The sequence below is a fragment of the Syzygium oleosum genome, unplaced genomic scaffold, assembly GCF_021117445.2.
Source record: "Syzygium oleosum isolate NSW1041296 unplaced genomic scaffold, Sole_v2.1 Sole_v2.13, whole genome shotgun sequence".
Classification (NCBI taxonomy): Eukaryota; Viridiplantae; Streptophyta; class Magnoliopsida; order Myrtales; family Myrtaceae; genus Syzygium; species Syzygium oleosum.
The window spans coordinates 2,960,612-2,980,096 of record NW_026607497.1 but is presented as its reverse complement, the minus strand read 5'-3'; the positions used below and the strand labels follow the sequence as shown (position 1 = coordinate 2,980,096).

The window sequence follows — 19,485 nt, the reverse complement described above, 5'->3', positions numbered from 1 at the left end:
GTGAGTTGTTTTATTTGTAAACAATTTTGGGTTTGGGCGTAAATCTAGATGTGGAAAACATTTGAGCAGGTGAGCGATTGAAACTCTGTAATTCTCTGACTTGATAGTGGATTATTTGCTGCTGGCTCTCCCCATGAATGTAGGTACCGATACTCGGATCAAATCACGTAAATCTTTGGTGTCCTTTATTGTTGCTCGTTTATTTCTCTAGCGATTTCGCATTGATTTAATGGCAAGATCCGTTAGCGTTTCCGCATTATATCACAACATCAACAATAGGCTTTGTTCATGATCTGTGGACGCATCAAAATTTGCATGGTCAATCTCCAAAATGTAACTAATTTTATCGGATGTCTCTGAAATGTAACTAATGAAAAGTGCCAACTTAAATTAGTATCACTATGAAAGAGTATCATTTGATCAGTATAAAATTTAAAAATTGTCTAACCAAATATGAAATAATTCAAGCTCTTGTTGTCCATGTACTCGTAAAGCAGGATTCTCTCCTCTCCCTCAATGCAACAACCTAGAAGTCTGACGAGATTCCGGTGTTGAAGTCACGCGATCAAGAGTGCTTCATTTTTGAACTCTTCAAGACCTTGCCCTGAACTCTTTGATAGCCTCTTGACTGATAATATCTGTCCTGTCTGAAGATTTCTCTACACAATGGCAGCATTATAACGCATTTATTAGTTCGGCGTAGAACTCTATATGATGTAAGTTAAACTCCATACCTTGTAAACAGAACCGAAGCCGCCAGCTCCAACCAGATTGTCATCAGAGAAGTTGTTCGTGGCACTTACAAGGGTGGCCAGATCGTATAATGGTAAGTCAATATCTTCTTTTGTGATTCCTAGATCTAGTAAAGTAATATCCATCGATTTGCATCAGCATAGAACTATGAGAACGAGCTATCGCGCGGATTAAACCAATTAAAGCACTGCAGCTTCTAGTTTATAACGAAATCTGCCTTAATTGAAGGTCGGGCTTACCTCCAATCCTGATTCTCCTTTTCTTATGCTTTACGCACCACAATGCAGTTCCGACCGAAAGCATTCCACCAATGATTGAACTTGATGTGACACCGACTATAATTTTTTTCCTCCTAGTACGGTCACGAATGGCGACTAGAGTAGAGAAAAAGAGGTGCATAAATTAACCATTTCCACATGTCTCTTGCCCAAATAACAAGAATTTCAATAATTTAGCAGAAAAAGAGTGAATCAGCATCAGTATGCATACCTAGTATGGAAGCTGATACGCGTATGTATAGAGTTTGCACGTGGTTCTGTTCTTCGAGCACTCTCATGTCGATCGAGTCCCCAAACCACATGAGACATCTACTGCCTCCTCCTCTGATATCTGAATTAGCATAAGCCGTGCACGAACAGTTCTTCAAGCACTCATCCTTGCATTCCTTGAGGCTCATACTCTTGTTCAGTGGAACCTCTAACAGGTCGGGCAGTTTAACATTTGTAATTTCCAAGAACCGTTCTCCTTTTGAACAATTCGTGGGTGTTGTCCTCTTGCATCCGCTGGAAAACTCAAGGACCATCCATTTGTCGGGCGACTTAGGCATGAACCCTTTCACACATTCGCACAAGCCAACGTTACAGATGGCATTAGCACCACTTGTCATATATATCGCAAGCATCACTAGGGAACTCATGCATGAGATTCCACGTGAGGGTTCTCGATCTATCCAAAACGAAAACCTGCAGCACTCCCGAATAGTTTAATGTCATTTTCCAGAAGAGTTGACTGTTATGAACCTCAAACATGAAGGAGATCTCAGTTTCATCGTACACGAAAATGGGTACATCAGCTCGATTTGGTATTTGTATAGGGGGAATGCCAACAAATTGAACTCCGTTCGATTGCCCGGTTCGAAATGTTTTGCTATGCACATCCACTTGGACTACTTCATAATGAAGTAGACCCTGATTGTAGTGTAACAGATTTACATAATCTCTAGGAGAAGGGTCATCCATGCTTTTCCACACAGTCAGACGCCATTCGAGACCTGTTTTCAAATTCAAGGCCAGCTTCATACCGGCTAAAAGCATGTCCGACGGGTAATCGAAGCTTTGCCATGAGTAGGCTTCATCATAACTCGAACCAGATTTATCCCAAAGAACAAGATTTCCCGAATCCAGGAGCTGCGCAACTGGATTCCGGATGACCCTAGATGACTTTGAACACCAAACTACACTATTCGACTGGTTGAGAACAACTAGATTGCCCACATTGCTAAATGTGAGAACACCGCTACAATCGGCAAGTGGATTGTTTCTGTTAGCAACCCACATGACCGTTTCAGGACTGAACTTGTACCAAATGCCCAAGTAGCTCATACTCGAGTTGCCAGGAGTAAAGAATCCTAGTTCAAAGGTTAGGTTTGAAGAAACCAATGTTTCTCCACAACGGATGGACCAGTTCATGCCCAAAATATCGGCTGCAAGTGACAAACTGATCGCAGGGACAATGATGAAAATGTAGAATGTGATCGTTGCCATTGTTTGCAAATGTCCTCTTCTAAGTTCTAACTTCATCTTTATATGCGAATCATTTCTAAACTAGTCCACAACATGAACACAGTTTGTTGAGGAAAATCCCTAATTTGTTTTGAAGAATAACAAAACAATCTTTTACTGACCACAATTACACTTAAGTTATTTGATGCAGGTAAATGCTGAGTCATCAGACTTAGTCGATGAAAGGACTTTGTTATCAAACTCAAAATTACTCGTTAGATTCAATAAGTGTTATTTTTGGCAAGTTTATGCAGGATAATCAAATTGATATTTCAAGATATCTTAATTAGCAATTACAAGATCATTCCTTAAACACGAAGAACTACACTTATGGAAACCTTGATTTGATTGTATGGGCGATCAAATCACCTGGAGATAATGGTTATTTTTCTAATGGCTATGCATTTTCTTTTGGGAAGTTTCTCCAATGGGTTGATTTGGAGATAAAATCCTCTGAAGAATGTCCAACGGATAGTTTGGATTTAGAGGAGTATAAAAGGAGTGCAAATGTCGCACAAGGAGAGTAACCAGAATCGAGAATTCCAAAGTCTAAGTAGGGCTTCGATCTTACACACTTGTGATTACTGTATTCCACATTGTGACTTTAGAAAGAAAATTACTTGAGTGAAGAGTGTATGTGATAGTGCAGTCTATCATCTGAAAAGCACTGCTCTTGTAATCTTTTGGTGATTCAATAGTGAAACACAACCAACAGGCTGCCAGCGTGGAGAGTGGACGTAGACTTGATAAAGCCGAACCACTATAAAAATCTGTGTGCAGTATTCTCTATCCCTAAACTTTCATTTATTATTGTTGACATTATACTACATACATATCTGTCAAACGAGTTAGTTAAAACATCATCATAGTCATCAGACGCAATCATCCGACGGCAACTTATATACAAGTTTGTCATATGCATTCGTCTGATATTGATCATACGAGTTGTTGACCTCGACTATATTCATTCCGCACGTTTAAATCATCCAATTTGATAAAATCACCTATTCACCCCCTCTAGGTGATAACACTAGCCATAACATTTGGTATCAAAGCCTAGTGCTCATTTTTTTTTGAAGTGTTAATTTACTTATAAGCTAACGATTCTTGATGGCTAGTAATGCTGAGTTAGGTCACAACAATAGATCGCCTTATTTCAATAGAACTGAGTACAGTATATGGGAAAACAAGATGAAGACATTCATCTTGGGAATAGATCAAGATATATGGGACATCGTTAAACATGAAATCATTCCAAATGTTTCAACCTAAACAAAATCTCCAGAAACTTCCAAAGGGAAAAATAAGACACCTTCTGCCGAAGGAATTAGAGAGCAAATCTGACCTCAAGCTCTACTTCTCTCGACCAAGGAAATTTCCAAAAGGATCCACCTGGATGCAAAGATCAGAACGGCCATATACAATAGTCTAGCAAGTGTTGAATATAAACGAATTGCAAATCTCAAAACTGCAAAAGAAATTTGAGATCGTCTCAAGCTTGTTCATGAAGGAACAGAGAGAGTCAAGGAGACAAATCTCAATATTCTCCTTGGGCAGTACGAGTCCTTCACTCAGAAACCAAATGAAACAATTTCCGAGATGCAGAGCAGATTCACTGAGATCGTAAATGGGCTTGAATTCCAAAACAATCCCATCCCAAAACCTATGAAGGTGAACAAGTTGCTAATAGCTCTTTCAAAAGAGTGGAACAACATCAAAATTTCTATTCGAAAAACTCAGGGAATTAGACCACTTATGGTGGATGAACTTATCGAAACTCTTCAATCCTATGAAACTGAAAAATTCTTAGAAACTGAAGAACCCAAAGGTAAAAAATCCATAACTTTAAAAACTAACATTGATTCTGATGACATAGATTCAAATGAAGATGAGGATGAAGATGAAGAGTTGGCAAACTAAGGAAGATGGCAAAGAAGGTGAAGATGAATAAGTCAAAGAAGCGATTCAAGAATTCTAAGCCATCAAAAGACAAGAAGCTAAACTTTCAGAAGAAATCAAGTGGCAAAGATGAAGAAAACAAGGATGTGATATGTTTCCACTGCAAAAAGAATGGACACATAAAGCCAAAATGTCATCTTCTCAAAAAGAACAAAGGAAAGTATGAACAATATAAGAAGGCTTTCAAAGCTGAAACGTGGAGTGATTCAGATGATAATGAGAGCAAACAAGAGTATGCCAATATCTGCTTGATGGCAAATTCAAACTCAGAATCAAGTTCTGATGAAGAAGACGAAGTAAGTAATTCTAAAATTCCTGAAGCAGTTGCTAATTATATTGATGAGTTAATCTCTGTTAACAAAATCGCTTTCAAAAAGATTTCTGTATTGAAGAAGAAGATTTTGTCTTTAGGAAGTGTGACTCAAAACACGGAAATTGATGAGTCAATTGAATGCTTAAAAAAGGAAAACAATCTTTTAAAATAGCAAGATATCTCACAAAAGGATAAGATTGATTTTTTGCAAAAAGAATTTAATCTTATCAAGGAGAATAAAGAATTCCTTGAAAAGAAAAATGATTTATTGAAAAAAGAAATTTCTGATCTGAAAAATATTTCTAAGGAAAGTTTTGATCATATCTCTAATGAAAAAGAACTTCTGAAAAATGAAATTTCTAATATTACCAAGAAATTCTCAATGGGTTCGAAAAATCTTCAGCATATTTTGTCAATTCAAGTTCCCTATTATAATAAATCAGGTTTAGGTTTTGAGAAAAATACTAAATTGAAAAATGCTTTTCTCAATGTCAAAGAAAGACTAAAGAAAAGACCCCCCAAATTTGTGTATCAAAATCACTTTCAAAAGCAATTTGTGAAATTCAATGGTCAAACTTCCTATAAGTGCTCAAATTGTGGTGATTCAAATCACTTTAAGAGTGATTGTCCTAAAGTTTGGAAACCTGTTCAAAGAGACATTCTGAGAATGATTGATCCTAATCAAAATGGACCCAAGAAAATATGGATACTAAAGAAAAAGTGAGTTACTTATCTTTTGCAGGTACCAAATAAAAGAAAGAACAAGTGGTACCTTGACAGTGGTTGCTCAAGATACATGACCGGAGATCCTCTGAAATTCATCCAGTTAGAAAGAATTAAAGGAGGAAGTGTATCCTTTGGAGGCAACAACAAAAGAAAAATAATTGGTAAGGGAACTGTCAGAATCGAAAATCTCATCATCAACGAAGTCTCACCTGTTGAAGGTTTGAACTTCAATTTAATTAGCATTAGTCAATTATGTGATATTGGTTACAGAATCACTTTCCAAGAAAACAAATATTCAGGGATAAGTAAAGACAACAAACAATCATTTACGGGTCAAAGACATGGGAATATTTACTTACTAGACACAAAATCTAATGACTTGCAATGTCTCATTTCCATAAAAGAAGAATCTAATCAGTGGCACAGAAAGCTCGGACATATTAGTGTCGAGTTAATTTTCAAAATAGCTTCAAAGAAACTTGTCAAAGGACTGCCAGAACGAAAATTCAAGAGCATTGAGTTATGTTCAGCTTGCTCTAAAGGTAAATAGGTAAGAAGTTCATTTAAATCAATAAATTATGTCAGCACTAACCGAGCTTTGCAATTGCTTCATATGAATATTTTCGGACCTACTCAAACTCTAAGTCTTGGAGGTAAGAAATACTGTTTAGTTATTGTAGACAATTATTCAAGATTTACTTGGGTATTCTTTTTGACTCATAAAAGTGAAACATTTGAATATTTCTCAAAATTTGCCAAAAAGGTATAAAATGAAAAATGTTATACTATTTCGAGCATTAAATCTGATCATGGAAGAGAATTTGAAAATCAAAATTTTTCTAATTTCTGTGATGAAAATGGTATTCAACATACCTTTTCCTCACCTTATACTCCTGAACAAAATGGAGTAGTTGAAAGAAAGAATAGAACTTTGCAAGAAATGGCTATAACTCTTCTATTTGAAAACAAAACTCCAGCACATTTTTGGGCAGAAACTGTATCAACAGCCTGTCATATTTCAAATAGAATTTTTCCAAGACAAATTCTTGAAAAGACCCTTATGAATTGTTCAAAGATAAAATTCATAATGTCTCGTATTTTCGGATATTTTGATGTAAATGTTTTATTCTCAAAAATCCTAATGATCGTGTTGGTAAGTTTGATGAAAAGTCAGATGAAGGAATCTTTCTTGGATACTCAACTACAAACAAAGCTTACAGAGTATACAACAAAAACACTCAAACAGTGGAAGAATCATTGAATGTCAAGTTTGAAGATTCAATTCAGACTCAACAAGATGACTCTGACACTGAAAATCCAGTATCTGAAGAATCTGACAAAGCATCTGATGAATTGACGGTAAGTGGAAATGATTAGAATCAAAGATCTGATGAAGCTCAGGAATCATTCAACCAACAAGATAATGAAGAATCATCAAATTTCAATGATGAAAACGATGAAAGATTCAACAAAAACTGGAAGCAAAAATTCAGTCATCCCAAAGACCTGATCATTGGAAATTTAGATGAAGGAATCAAAACCAGAGCAAAGGTAAAAGAAGTCATAAATATGCTAGCTCTCATTTCTGAAGTCGAACCAAAGAATGTCGAAGAAGCCTTGAAAGATGAAAGCTGGATTGAAGCCATACAACAGGAACTATTACAATTCAAGATCAATCAAGTATGGGAACTAGTTCCTAAACCCAAGAACCACTCAGTTATTGGAACAAAATGGGTATTTCGAAATAAACTGGATGATTAGAGAAAAGTCATTAGAAACAAAGCAAGACTTGTGGCCAAAAGATGTTCACAATAGGAAGGAATAGATTACGATGAAACATATGCTTCGGTGGTCAAGTTAGAAGCAATAAGAATTTTACTAGCTTATGCTTGTTTCTGTGATTTTAAATTGATTCATATAGACGTCAAAAGTCCATTCTTGAATGGATACATCAAAGAGGAAGTATATGTAGAACAACCTTCAGATCTTGAAGATCCTCACAAGCCTGATCAGGTATATACTCTCAAGAAAACATTATACGGTCTCAAACAAGCACCACGTGCTTGGTACGAAAGACTGAGCAGCTTTCTAGAACAAAATGAATTCACAAAAGGTAATATAGACACTACCCTATTCATCAAAAGAAATGGTAAAGATATTTTAATTGTTCAAATATATGTAGATGATATTATTTTTGGTTCTACAGATGAAAACCTGTGTAAGAATTTTTCTAAAATGATGCAAAGTGAATTTAAAATGAGCATGATGGGTGAGTTAACTTTCTTCCTTGGCTTCCAGGTTAAACAAACCAAAAATAGCACATTTCTTTGTCAAGAAAAGTATGCCAGGGAAATTGCGAAAAAGTTTGGTATGGTAAATTGCAAAAAGACAGAAACTCCAATGTCATATTCCATTAAACTATACAAGGATGAAAAAGGAAAACCAGTAGATAAAAAATTATATAGAAACATGATTGGCTCACTTTTATATTTAACTGCTTCAAGACTAGATATTCTGTTCAGTGTTTGTTTATGTGCAAGATTTCAGTAAGAACCAAAAGAATCTTATCTTATTGCAGTCAAACGAATTATTAAATATATTGGCACCAATCCTACACTTGGGTTGTGCTATCCAAATGAATAAAATTTTACTCTTATTGGATATTCTGATGCTGATTATGCTGGTTGCAAGATAGATAGGAAGAGTACTTCCGGAACGTGTCAATTGCTAGGACACATGCTTGTTTCATGGTATTCAAAGAAGCAACAAACTATAGCCCTTTCTACAGCAGAAGCAGAATACGTCTCACTTGGAACTTGCTGTGCTCAAATTCTTTCGATGAAGCAATAATTAAGAGACTTCAACATCAAAGAGTCAACCGTGGAGATCAAGTGTGACAATACCAGCGTCATTAATCTAACCAAGATCCTATTCTACGTTCAAGAGCTAAACATATCAATATTAAGCATCATTTTATCCATGATCATATTTTAAAAGGAGATATTAATGTTCAATTCATAGACACGAAGCAACAATTAGCTGACATTTTTACAAAACCCCTAGATAAGAAAAGTTTCGAGCTTATTAGAGACAAACTAAACATTATTAACCCGCTTTATTGAGCTGTACAATATAAACTCATATTGCATCTGATGACTTATTTGCATCAAGCACATATTTAAAGCATTTAGTTTTGGCACGCAACTCATCTTATAAAAGGTATATATCTCTCATATATTTTGAATGGTATGATTGTTTGAAATAAGTTGTCTTGAATGATATCATTTGGGAATTAAAATCCCAAAATTTTCAAAATATAATTTCCGAAATTTCCATTAACTGTCAATTGACAGTTTCCAAAAAGGGTTTTGTGAGAATCGATATATTGCACTTGTCGGTTTAAACCCCTTTTCTTCTTCTCTCTTAATATCACTCTCTCCGAACACATAATTTCCTCTCTGAAACCCTAAAAATCCCATCTTTCTCTTTCGAAACCTAAAATTTCTTCAATGGCGCCTAAATCGACCTTTGAATCAAAGAAAGGAACCAAGGGCTCCAAGAGATCAAACCGTCTCGCGGGAATGTTCACCAGAGCAAAACAAGATAGAGAACCTGAGAAGATCGATATCTCTGACACGGGTTCTGACAAGGAGTCATCTGAAGATAATAAATCTCTGAGAATCCCTGTCCATGAACACGGTCGTTTTGTTAGAGTAAGGCAACTGATAAAAACCATCAAACCACTTCAAGAAAATCGAAGTGATCAGAGCACTGTCAATGCGGTATGCAAGACACTAGGTTTTCTGTCTGAACGAGAAGTTATGGATGAATATGAAAGGGGTATGAGGATTGGAAAAACACCTGCTGCTGAAAAGGGTATTGTACTTAAAGAGACATCTAATGTTAAAGAAACCCCTACGACAGAGAAGAAAAGAATTTCTAGAAAAGGAAAAGAGAAAATAGGGGTGCAGATGAATCTGTTGGTGAGGAGGAACTTCAGATTGTAGAGAAAAGCAAAACATTGACTCTAGAAAGGAGGATAATGACGAGAAATTATACACTGAGTTTGTGTCTATTTCTGAAATACCCCTTGATGATAAGAAAAGCGACAGTTTGTTCATAAACAAAACACATCAGGTTGCTTACAACTCTCTCTTAGCCAGAGGAATCATGAATAACAGAGTAGTAGACTTCAATTTCTTTGAAAACTTCAATATCAAGATTCAGAAGTTGATGGAAAATCTTGATTTTCAGAGAATGTGTTCTCTCTCCCACAAGATTTACCCTAAACTCACTCCTTACTTCTATTCTAATTTATCCTTCAATTATCCTGCTGAGATTGAATTCTCTGTCTTTCAACAAGATTATAAGTTAATAGCTTTTGATCTCTCTGCCATTCTAGAAGTAAAACATACTGAATTTTTTTTTATTCCTACCACCTCTGATTCGGCATACTGATCTTTGTCTGGTAACTCATCTTTCGTCAGAGGTTCCACATCTCACGTTTCTCACATTCTTTTTCCTCTCAACTCCATTATGTTACACAAAATCATCATAAACTATCTCAGACCCAAAGGATTTTCCAAAACTGATGTTTCTAGATATGAGGCAAAGTTGATTTGGGCAATTCAAAATACTTTTCCTATTTCTTTGTCCCATTTGATCCTTCTACAAATGTACAGATCTGTCAAGAAAAGCAAAGGTCAACTTCCTCATGGAGCTCTGATCACTGCTATTTTTAAGTTCTTAAAAATTCCCATTCCTGATGAACTCAAAGGTAAACCTCTTCAAACCATGACTGTAGGAGAACTTATAATGATTAAGATGGGATATAGGTTTGATGGAGAAAGTTGAAAGGATAAGAAGGGTAAGATTATTCTAGTCGAACTGATGAGCGAACAGAACAAGGGCTCTATTAATATCCTTCATGAATCTGATGAGGAGGAGTCGATTGAACCTCTAGTGAAAAAGAGAAAAGTGAAGCAGACTGCCTCAAGATCAAACAGACCAGCCAAAAGAATACAAGCTGTGGCCAGTGATTATGATGAAATGGAGATATCTGATGAACAATCTCAAGCTAATGACAGAAGCCTTGAGGAAATAAGATTTACGCAATGGCTACTTTATCAAGAAGCCAAGCATAAAGCTCATGTAGACAGGCATGTTGCAACTCAGCTGGAAATTCAAATGATGCGAGATGAAGATGAAAGCTTGATGAAATCACTTAGTAACCTCATCAACAAAATAGTGATGAAAAATCAGCAAGAACACATGGTCACTGCAGAAAAAGTAACTGGCGAAGGACCCTCTAGGAGATAGGGGGAGCTTGAGCATGAACATGTCATAGAGGCTGAAAGGCAAGATGAGTATGAGCAACATAATAGCTTTAATTTTCTGACATCTAGGAGGAGCAAAATCAGAATGCACAAGAGGCAAACCCTTCAGAAGCAACATTTGGAGACTTCCCCCTTGAAGGAGATGAACATGAAAATGGTCCATCTGAAGCTCAACAGAAAGGAAAAGAGAAGGAAACAGAATATGTTGACATTCAAACCACAAACACTCCCTCTGGTTATAACATCTCCTCATCTATATCAAATCAGGTAGCTATTACAGATCTGAGATGGAGGCAAGCTGTTGTTCAGAATGAAGTCAGGAAACTCCGAAATGAATTTAAAGAAGGAATTCAGGAGCTCAATGACTTGATGGAAGTAAGAATCAATAATCTAAAGATACAAGTAAGAACTGATGTATAAATTGTAGCAATTCACACTGCAAATATGTGAATTGCTGCAAATATTGAAGGACAGATTCATCAGCTCTCCTTACATATTGAGCAACAATTGAACCAACTTTCTAGCTTCAATCTTGTCCAAGTGCCTTTCCCACCTGCACCTTTTGGACCTTCTTCATCCGAACCTTCAGGACCCTCAGCTCCTCCAGCAAATCAACCAAACTAATCACATATCTTCCCATCAATTAGTTTCTGAGCTATTTGTTTCAGCATTCAATATTTGTTTTTGTTAAGTTTTTCACTTGGTGTGATCTTTGGATATTGACTTGTGATTCGACACTAGTTGTTAAACTCTTATGTTGAACTCTTATTGCATTCTTATTAATTATGCTATTGCTACTAATCATTTATGCTGATGTCAGAAAAGGGGAGAAGTATTATAAAGATTATAAATGCAAATATGGCGTGAGCGGCAGAATGAGAACTGATTATGAATGCAAATGTAGCGTGAGCGGCAGAATGAGAATTGATATACTTAAATATTATGTTGGTTTCAAAAATTAATAATGCTTTGTATACTTTGAATGTTATATCCTCTTAATAGACTATTTTGTTCAGCATATGGATAGTTTTGTCATCATAAAAAAGGAGAAGAATGTTGAGGAAAATTCCTAATTAGTTTTGTAGAATGACAAAATAATATTTACTGAACACAATTACACTTAAGTTATTTGATGCAGGTAAATGCTAAGTCATCAGACTTAGTCGATGAAAGGATTTTGTTATCAGACTCAAAATTACTCGTCAGATTCAATAAGTGTTATTTTTGGCAAGTTTATGCAGGACAGTCAAATTGATATTTCAAGATATCCTAATTAGCAATCACAAGATCGTTCCTTAAACACGAAGAACTACACTTATGGAAACTTTGATTTGATTGTATGGGCAATCAAATCACTTGGAGATAATGGTTCTTCTTCTAACGGCTATGCATTTTCTTTTGGAAAGTTTCTCCAACGGGTTGATTTGGAGATAAAATCCTCTGAAGAATGTCCAACGGATAGTTTAGATTTAGAGGAGTATAAAAGGAGTGCAAACATCGCACAAGGAGAGTAACCAGAATCGAGAATTCCAAAGTCTGAATAGAGTTTCGGTCTTACACACTTGTGATTACTATATTCCATGTTGTGACTTTAGAAAGAAAATTACTTGAGTGAAGAGTGTATGCGACAGTGCAGTTTATCATCTAAAAAGCACTGCTCTTATAATCTTTTGGTAATTCAATAGTGAAACACAACCAACAGGCTGCCAGTGTGGAGAGTGGACATAGGCTTGATAAAACCGAACCACTATAAAGATTTGTGTGCAGTATTCTCTATCCCTAAACTTTCATTTATTATTGTTGACATTATACCACGTACATATCTGTCAAACGAGTTAGTTAAAACATTATCATAGTCATCAAACGCAATCATCTAATGACAACTTATACAAGTTTGTCATATGCATCAATCTGATATTGATCATATGAGTTGTTGACCTTGACTATATTCATTCCGCACGTTTAAATCATCCAATTTGATAAAATCACCTATTCACCCCCTCTAGGTGATAACACTAGCCGTAACACAATTCAAACGGGTCCTTGAAGTCTTAAACATTTTTTGTTGCCTTTCGCTTTAAGACTTATCGGTTCCTTGTACTGGTTTCCGCCCATATTCCCTTGGTTCTTTGTTCTTTTCTAGCTAAGATGTCAGATGAAAGTCAGAGACTTCAACGTGAACATAACACGTTTGTCTCTATCAAACCCATCATTCCTTGGAGGGTTGTTTTGACCCTTCAAATGGGTTGGATGGTATGGCAAAAAGAATTAGACGAAAGCAGCCGACATTTGTGGATAGCAGTTACTATAATACTTGGAATTAGAATAATGAAATAAGAGGCCAAAAGCCCAAGTTTTATTTAAGCCAAGCCTCAGCCCATTTTTCAATTCTCTCTCCAGCTGGAAAAGAGATAAATAAGTGAACAGAAGGAAAAGAAAGAGAAGAGGACCGTCAAAAAAAGGAAAAGTGTCAGAAAAGTCATAAACATATTATATTGATGTCAATGTAGTTATAAACTTTTTTTAGTGCCAATTCAGTCCTCCAGACTAATTTTAGTCGGATATTACTGACGTGGACACCGGCTGCCCTACGTGGCACCGCCAACGATGACGTGGATAAATTTTAATAATATTTTAATATTTTTCGAATTATTTATTTATTTATTCTTTGTTTCTTTCTTTTCCTTTCTTCTTCCTCCAACCAGTCGCCTGTCCGGCAACCGGTTGGAGGCTAGGGTCAGCGAGGGACCTCGTCGGCCTCTGGCAAGCCCCAACGGCCACTGGCGAGGCTTACCTTCGCTAGTGACGGTGAAGGCAAGCCTCGCCCACCCGCTAGGTGTCACGCCCCGAACCCTACGGACGTGCAACATCCCACTATGGTCATCACAATGCGACGTCACAGGACTCGTTACCGACCCTTCATTTTATCTTTTAATTACGCATGCGGAAGCGATAACAACAATCACCCGGACAACTACAATAAATAAGGATAGATAGGAAAAAGATTCACAATAGTTAAACAACAACACCAATTTTTAGTGTTCACTTGATTAACCCCTGGGAACATTTTTACAGGCCCACTACAGGCAATACCACAAAAGCCATCAAAAAGATACCAGGCTGGGGCCAATCTACTTCACCAACAAGCCGATCTCAAAAAGCTAGCTTCCAGACCCCCGAACCAAACTGGGTGCACCAACATGATAAGGGCCTGAAAAATGGTTAACAGCAACAAATGAGACGAAAGTCTCAATAAGTTAACGACCTAAGCCCCGTTTAGAAGGCCAACTCGCACGGAGGTCCCTAATCATGTGACCACGCATTGGACACAAGTCATTAATCAACCACAGGCATCCTTACCCTGCTTTGGCACACGTATAATGCATGACATAGGTAGTCATATGCCACAGCGATGCATCAAACATATCATATAACCAGAGCATATAATAAGAATTCGCATACATCAATGCATCACAGTCACGCGTGTCTTGATTATAAGGCAAAACCCACTTGGGCACGTCTCATACCATGTCTAGCAGTTTCTACCCCATAATCAATCATTATGCATCACACGTATTCCAGTTATTATGCCCCCTCGGGACCACTACACATCAAGCATCTGCAGCAAGATGATAGTCTTTCGGCATGACCGGGCTCCGTCCCGCCCCGTCGGGCACGGCTACGTCAAACAATACACAGGATGACAGCATTCTAGTACGGCAACATTAAACGATACAGAGTAAGATGGTATCCCGTAAGGAGCATAGGATCCGCCTTCGGGCCGCGATCCGGCATCCGGAGTATCGTCAATCCAGATAATCTCCAGGCATCCGATAAACCGAGCGCGATACGCAGCAGACCTCGATAAATCGGGCATCGTCAAGCGATACACAGCGAGACGGCTCCAACATGTGATCACACGAGCACACGAGCATTCAAGCCAATTCTTATCTTTTCAATTAGCCAATGCATATATGAACCGTGCTCATGATAATGCCACATACAATTTCACGTGATCACATATGTAAATAATCGCTCAACTTTGTAAAAATATCATTTCAAAACATGTTTTATTTCTCAAGGCATCAAATTCATTTCTCAGACATAACTCTAAAATAATTTATTTCAAAGATTCAAAATCTTTTCTTGAAAATAATTATTCCAATAATTTAGCTAAATACGCTAATTTTATACGGTGAAATTCAACCTCAAAATCACAATCCATGCATGAAACAATTGCAAATCGATAATAAAAATCATCCGAAAATATTAATATTTAATTTTCAGAAATTAAATTTATTATTATTATTATTATTATTATTATTATTATAGAATAAAATATTATTATTTAATTCAGAAAATTAATTTATTTAATAAAATAAATAATACTAATAAAATAATTGATAACTTATCATTAAAATAGCGATAACTTATCACAAACACAATAATAGCTTATCACGCAAATAATAATAACTTATCGAACCATTACCGATAACATATCGCTAAAAACACCGATAACCTATCATCCAATCCCCGATAACCTATCGTCACATCCAAAAATAACTTATTATACGAACGATAACCTATCGCCAAAGGTTATCTAATAATCCAATAATAACTTATACACTAAACTTACTTAAATAACCATTAACCTAATCTAAACCTAAATTAAACCACCCTAAGCAAGTTTGACACCCTAAATGAGGGATTAGGGGTTAACTTACCCGCTTAACGACGACGTTAACACGAGAACGACGTCGAGAATGCCGGCTCGCTCGCGATGGCTCTGGTTTTGCGTTACGAGCGATGAACGGCGGCGATCCGGGTGTGGCGAAGGAGCGGCTGCTGTGGTGGCTGGTCGGGGCTGCTTGGGGGCTGTTCCGGGCGTGAAATGGTGGCTGGTGGTGTCGGCTAGGCGGCTGGACAGCAGCGGACCAGCAGCTGCAGCGGCGGGGACGGACGACGGACGATGAAGTTGGCGTTCCAGTAGAAACCAGCCGGCTGTGGGCGGCTATTTGGCGCTGCTTAGAGGGCTGAACCGGGGACGAAATGGCGGTTGGTGGTGGCGTCTTGATGGCTGGGACGGCAGCGGACAAGCGGCTCAACCGGCGGGGCAACCGGCGAGCAACGAAGCTAGAAACTCGGCTGGAAAATAGCCGGCGACGGGCTGTTCCGAGGCAGCGGGGGCGGTGCTGCACGGCTAGGGAGGAGCTGGGGTGGCGGTGGTTCGGTGGCAAGGTGGAGCGGTTCTCGGCGTGGCTCTTTACGGCGAGAAATGGACTGGTCCGGCGATTGAAAATGAGAAGCAAAACAAAGAAACAGAAACGAAGAGGAAGCAGCAGCAGCAAAGGAGCCGAGCGGAAGGAAGACCAGCCGAGAAGAAGAAAGGAAAGAAGAAGAAGAAGTGGGGGAAATGATGGGTAGTTGGTGGGGGCTGGTGGGGGTGTCAGCCGAGAAAAGAGGGAAGGGAAGAGAGAGAGACGAAAAGTCAACATTCTTAAGCCCACAAAAATAAAATATTTCCAAACTTCTTCTTTGATTGACACGTGTCCCACTAAGTTCAATTTTTTTGAAATTTTCACAGGTAAACTCGCAAAATTATGAGGCGACCTAAGGTTCTGTCCGTAAATCCTTGAAAATTCGACACTAAAATCGGATCGTAATTTGTGTTCGAAATCGATTAATCGCAACTATAATAAATCTCGAACTAGCGGGTGATTTTTAGGAATAAATCCTCAGTAGCTTTTTCCCTTTGGTTAGTATTCTCTGGATGATCAAGCCAGAGTAAGAATTACTAATAGAGCAATCGATGAAATCACCATTTCATATATCACCAAATTGTGTTGAATTTTCAAGATATTACACTAGGCGAGGCACGACCTTGTCGGATCTAGCCAGGTTGGGCCTCACCCATGGCCAGCAAGGCTCAACCCTCACCGGCCCAACACGAGGCCACCCTCGCCGCTCTTGGCCTCCAGCCGGAGGAAGAATAAAGGAAAAGCAAAAATAAAAAATAAAAAATTAAAGAATTTAAAAATTAAATAAAATATTCAAAAAAATATTAAAATATTATTAAAAGATGTCCACTTCATTGCCGGTTGTACCACGTAGATCGACCGGTGTCCACATCAGCAATATCCGGTCAAAATTAGTTAGAAGGACTGAATTGGCATAAAGACAAAAGGTTTAGGACTGAATTGACACCAAAAAAAAGTTTATGTTATAAATTGGCATCAATTTAATAAGTTTAGGACTTTTTTGACGCTTTTCCTAAGTTGTATTTAAGCCAAGCCTCAGCCCATTTTTCAATTCTCTTTGTAGCCGGAAAAGAGATAAATAAGCGAACAGAAGGAAAAGAAAGAGAAGAGGACCGTTAAAAAAACGAGAAAAAAAAAAAAGGGAAGAACGGAGGCCGGTGAAGTGTCAAACGAGAAATATGAAGGGTTAATACCACAAAAAATCTCTAAACTAATAAGTCTGTGATAAATTTACCATAAACTAATTTTTTGATCATAAAAAACCTCAAACTGATACATCTGTGACAAATTCACTCTAAACTAATTTTTTAACCACTAAAAACCATAAACCGGTACACTTGTAACAGATTTACCTTTCATTAGTTTCTATTAAATTAGATAATATCACAAAAAATCACAAACTAATTCACCTGTGACAAACGGATGATAAAACCCCAAACTGGTATACTTGTCAATTGTCACATGTCATCCAGCTCAACAATTTTACGTTAAACTTTAACAGAAACTAATGAATGGTAAATTTATCACATGTGTATCAGTTTGAGATTTTTCATAATATGAACCCAAATAGGAAAGGGGTTCATCGTATCCATGCGTTGGAGGCCTTCACAAGTGAGATTAACTCCATTTTATAGCACCCAGTAAGGATTCATTCTCTTTAATCATCTAATAAGTTTTGGAGTTGAGCCCTAAATTCGGATCCATGTATTTTTAAGTTTCTGTGTCTAATTTAGCAATTGCTTGGCTGTGAAATTATGTGGGAATGATAAATTAGGGTAATGTGGAGCCATAAGATTTTACAGAAGTGGATTCTGAGTAACAATTTCATCAAAATGAATTTTTAGAGTTTTGCACTCTTTACTGCTCGGTTTCCAATTTATGTTTTTGGTGATAATTTTCGCTTGGTTCGGCCTTCTTTTGAGTTGGTGAAATTTACAATTTTTTAGTACTTTGATTAGGTTCTCTGTTGACAGTAAGCACACTTGAATTTGAGTTCAGTAGAGAGAGATATGATGCAAGAGTTGCTATTCGTCGGAGTTGGCCATTCTTGAGATTTTTTGTTGGCTTGTAGTGAATGATTTGACTCGGAAATTGTGTCACCTAGTTGAGTCTTAGTTAAGGTGATTATTTACTTGAGTTATGATATCATTTCTCATTGTAGGATTTCGAGTTTGTCTACTTGAGATGACTTTTGTGGTTTGATTTAAACTTTTCCAAGTGAGTGATGCTTATTTCTTCTTTGAATTTGTAAACTTATGTCTTGAAAATGATGGAGATTAAATACATTATAAGTTATTAAATGACATTTTTATTGTATAAAATCTATATTTACTACTCTTTTGATTATTTTAATTTGGCATGGTAAAGCATTTTTAGAAATTAATGAATTGATTCTTTGTGAAGAAGGTTTGAGAAATGCTTTATGAAAGGAATTGCAAAGCGCTATTTGTATTAATTCGCAGACATGGTTTATGAATTGTATTCCATTTTGAAAAAGTGTATGTTTTGGTTTGTGTAATGCATTCTAATTTATTATATGGTTCTAGATTAGGGTGAATTATTGGAAGATGATTGTATTATACTTATTATCTCTGTGAACTCAGTTATGGTTTTCTGTGCATTCATATTGGTTTCAGGATATCCTTTTAGACTGAGCTACCGGCTAATAATAGGTGGATACCTTGCCAATGGGAGAATCGTGGTCACCTTGTCATTAGGTGTTATGTCGTACCATTATTGATAGTGAGCATAAGACTGATCAATGGAATGGACCCTTCACGTGTGATTTGAAATTGATCAACGGATGGACCATTAATGTGTGATTCGATGTTGTCGATTTAAATGACTATTTCTGATACATAAAAAGCTATATTGTAATGAAATAACGTATATTCAATTTGTACGCATGTTATAATATGTCTTTGAATTATTTAGCTTCTGGTATTGTTTTATGCTCAATCTATTTAGAGAAAATATGTACTACTCACTAAGCTGTGGTTACTCACTCCATTCCTTCCAGATCTTTTTCAAATTCTTTAGCTAGCACCAAATAGAACGAGAGCGATATCGACATAGAATTTTTGTAATTAAACTTTTAGGTATGAGTTGGGATATGTTGATATATGTCCGAAATGGTATTTGTTGAGGTTTAGTTTGTTTGTTGGGGAACATATATATTCTTGATGGATTTTAAAAACTCCAATTCTGTAACCAACTCACTGTTTTATCAGATATATCACTATTTATGTTGTATTAATCTAGTAATTCAGATAAATGTTAGACAGTGGTTACGGAAAAGGTCAATGTGAACAAACTTGGAACATTTCCAATTACTTTTTAATTAAGCCTAGTACGTGCAC

General features: G+C 36.9%; 1 pseudogene; it reads right to left on the bottom strand.

Annotated features, from left to right (window-relative positions):
• Positions 1–1,204: 1,204 nt before the first annotated feature.
• On the bottom strand, positions 1,205–2,552 carry LOC115687664 (G-type lectin S-receptor-like serine/threonine-protein kinase At4g27290; annotated as a pseudogene).
• Between the last annotated feature and the right edge of the window lie 16,933 nt (positions 2,553–19,485).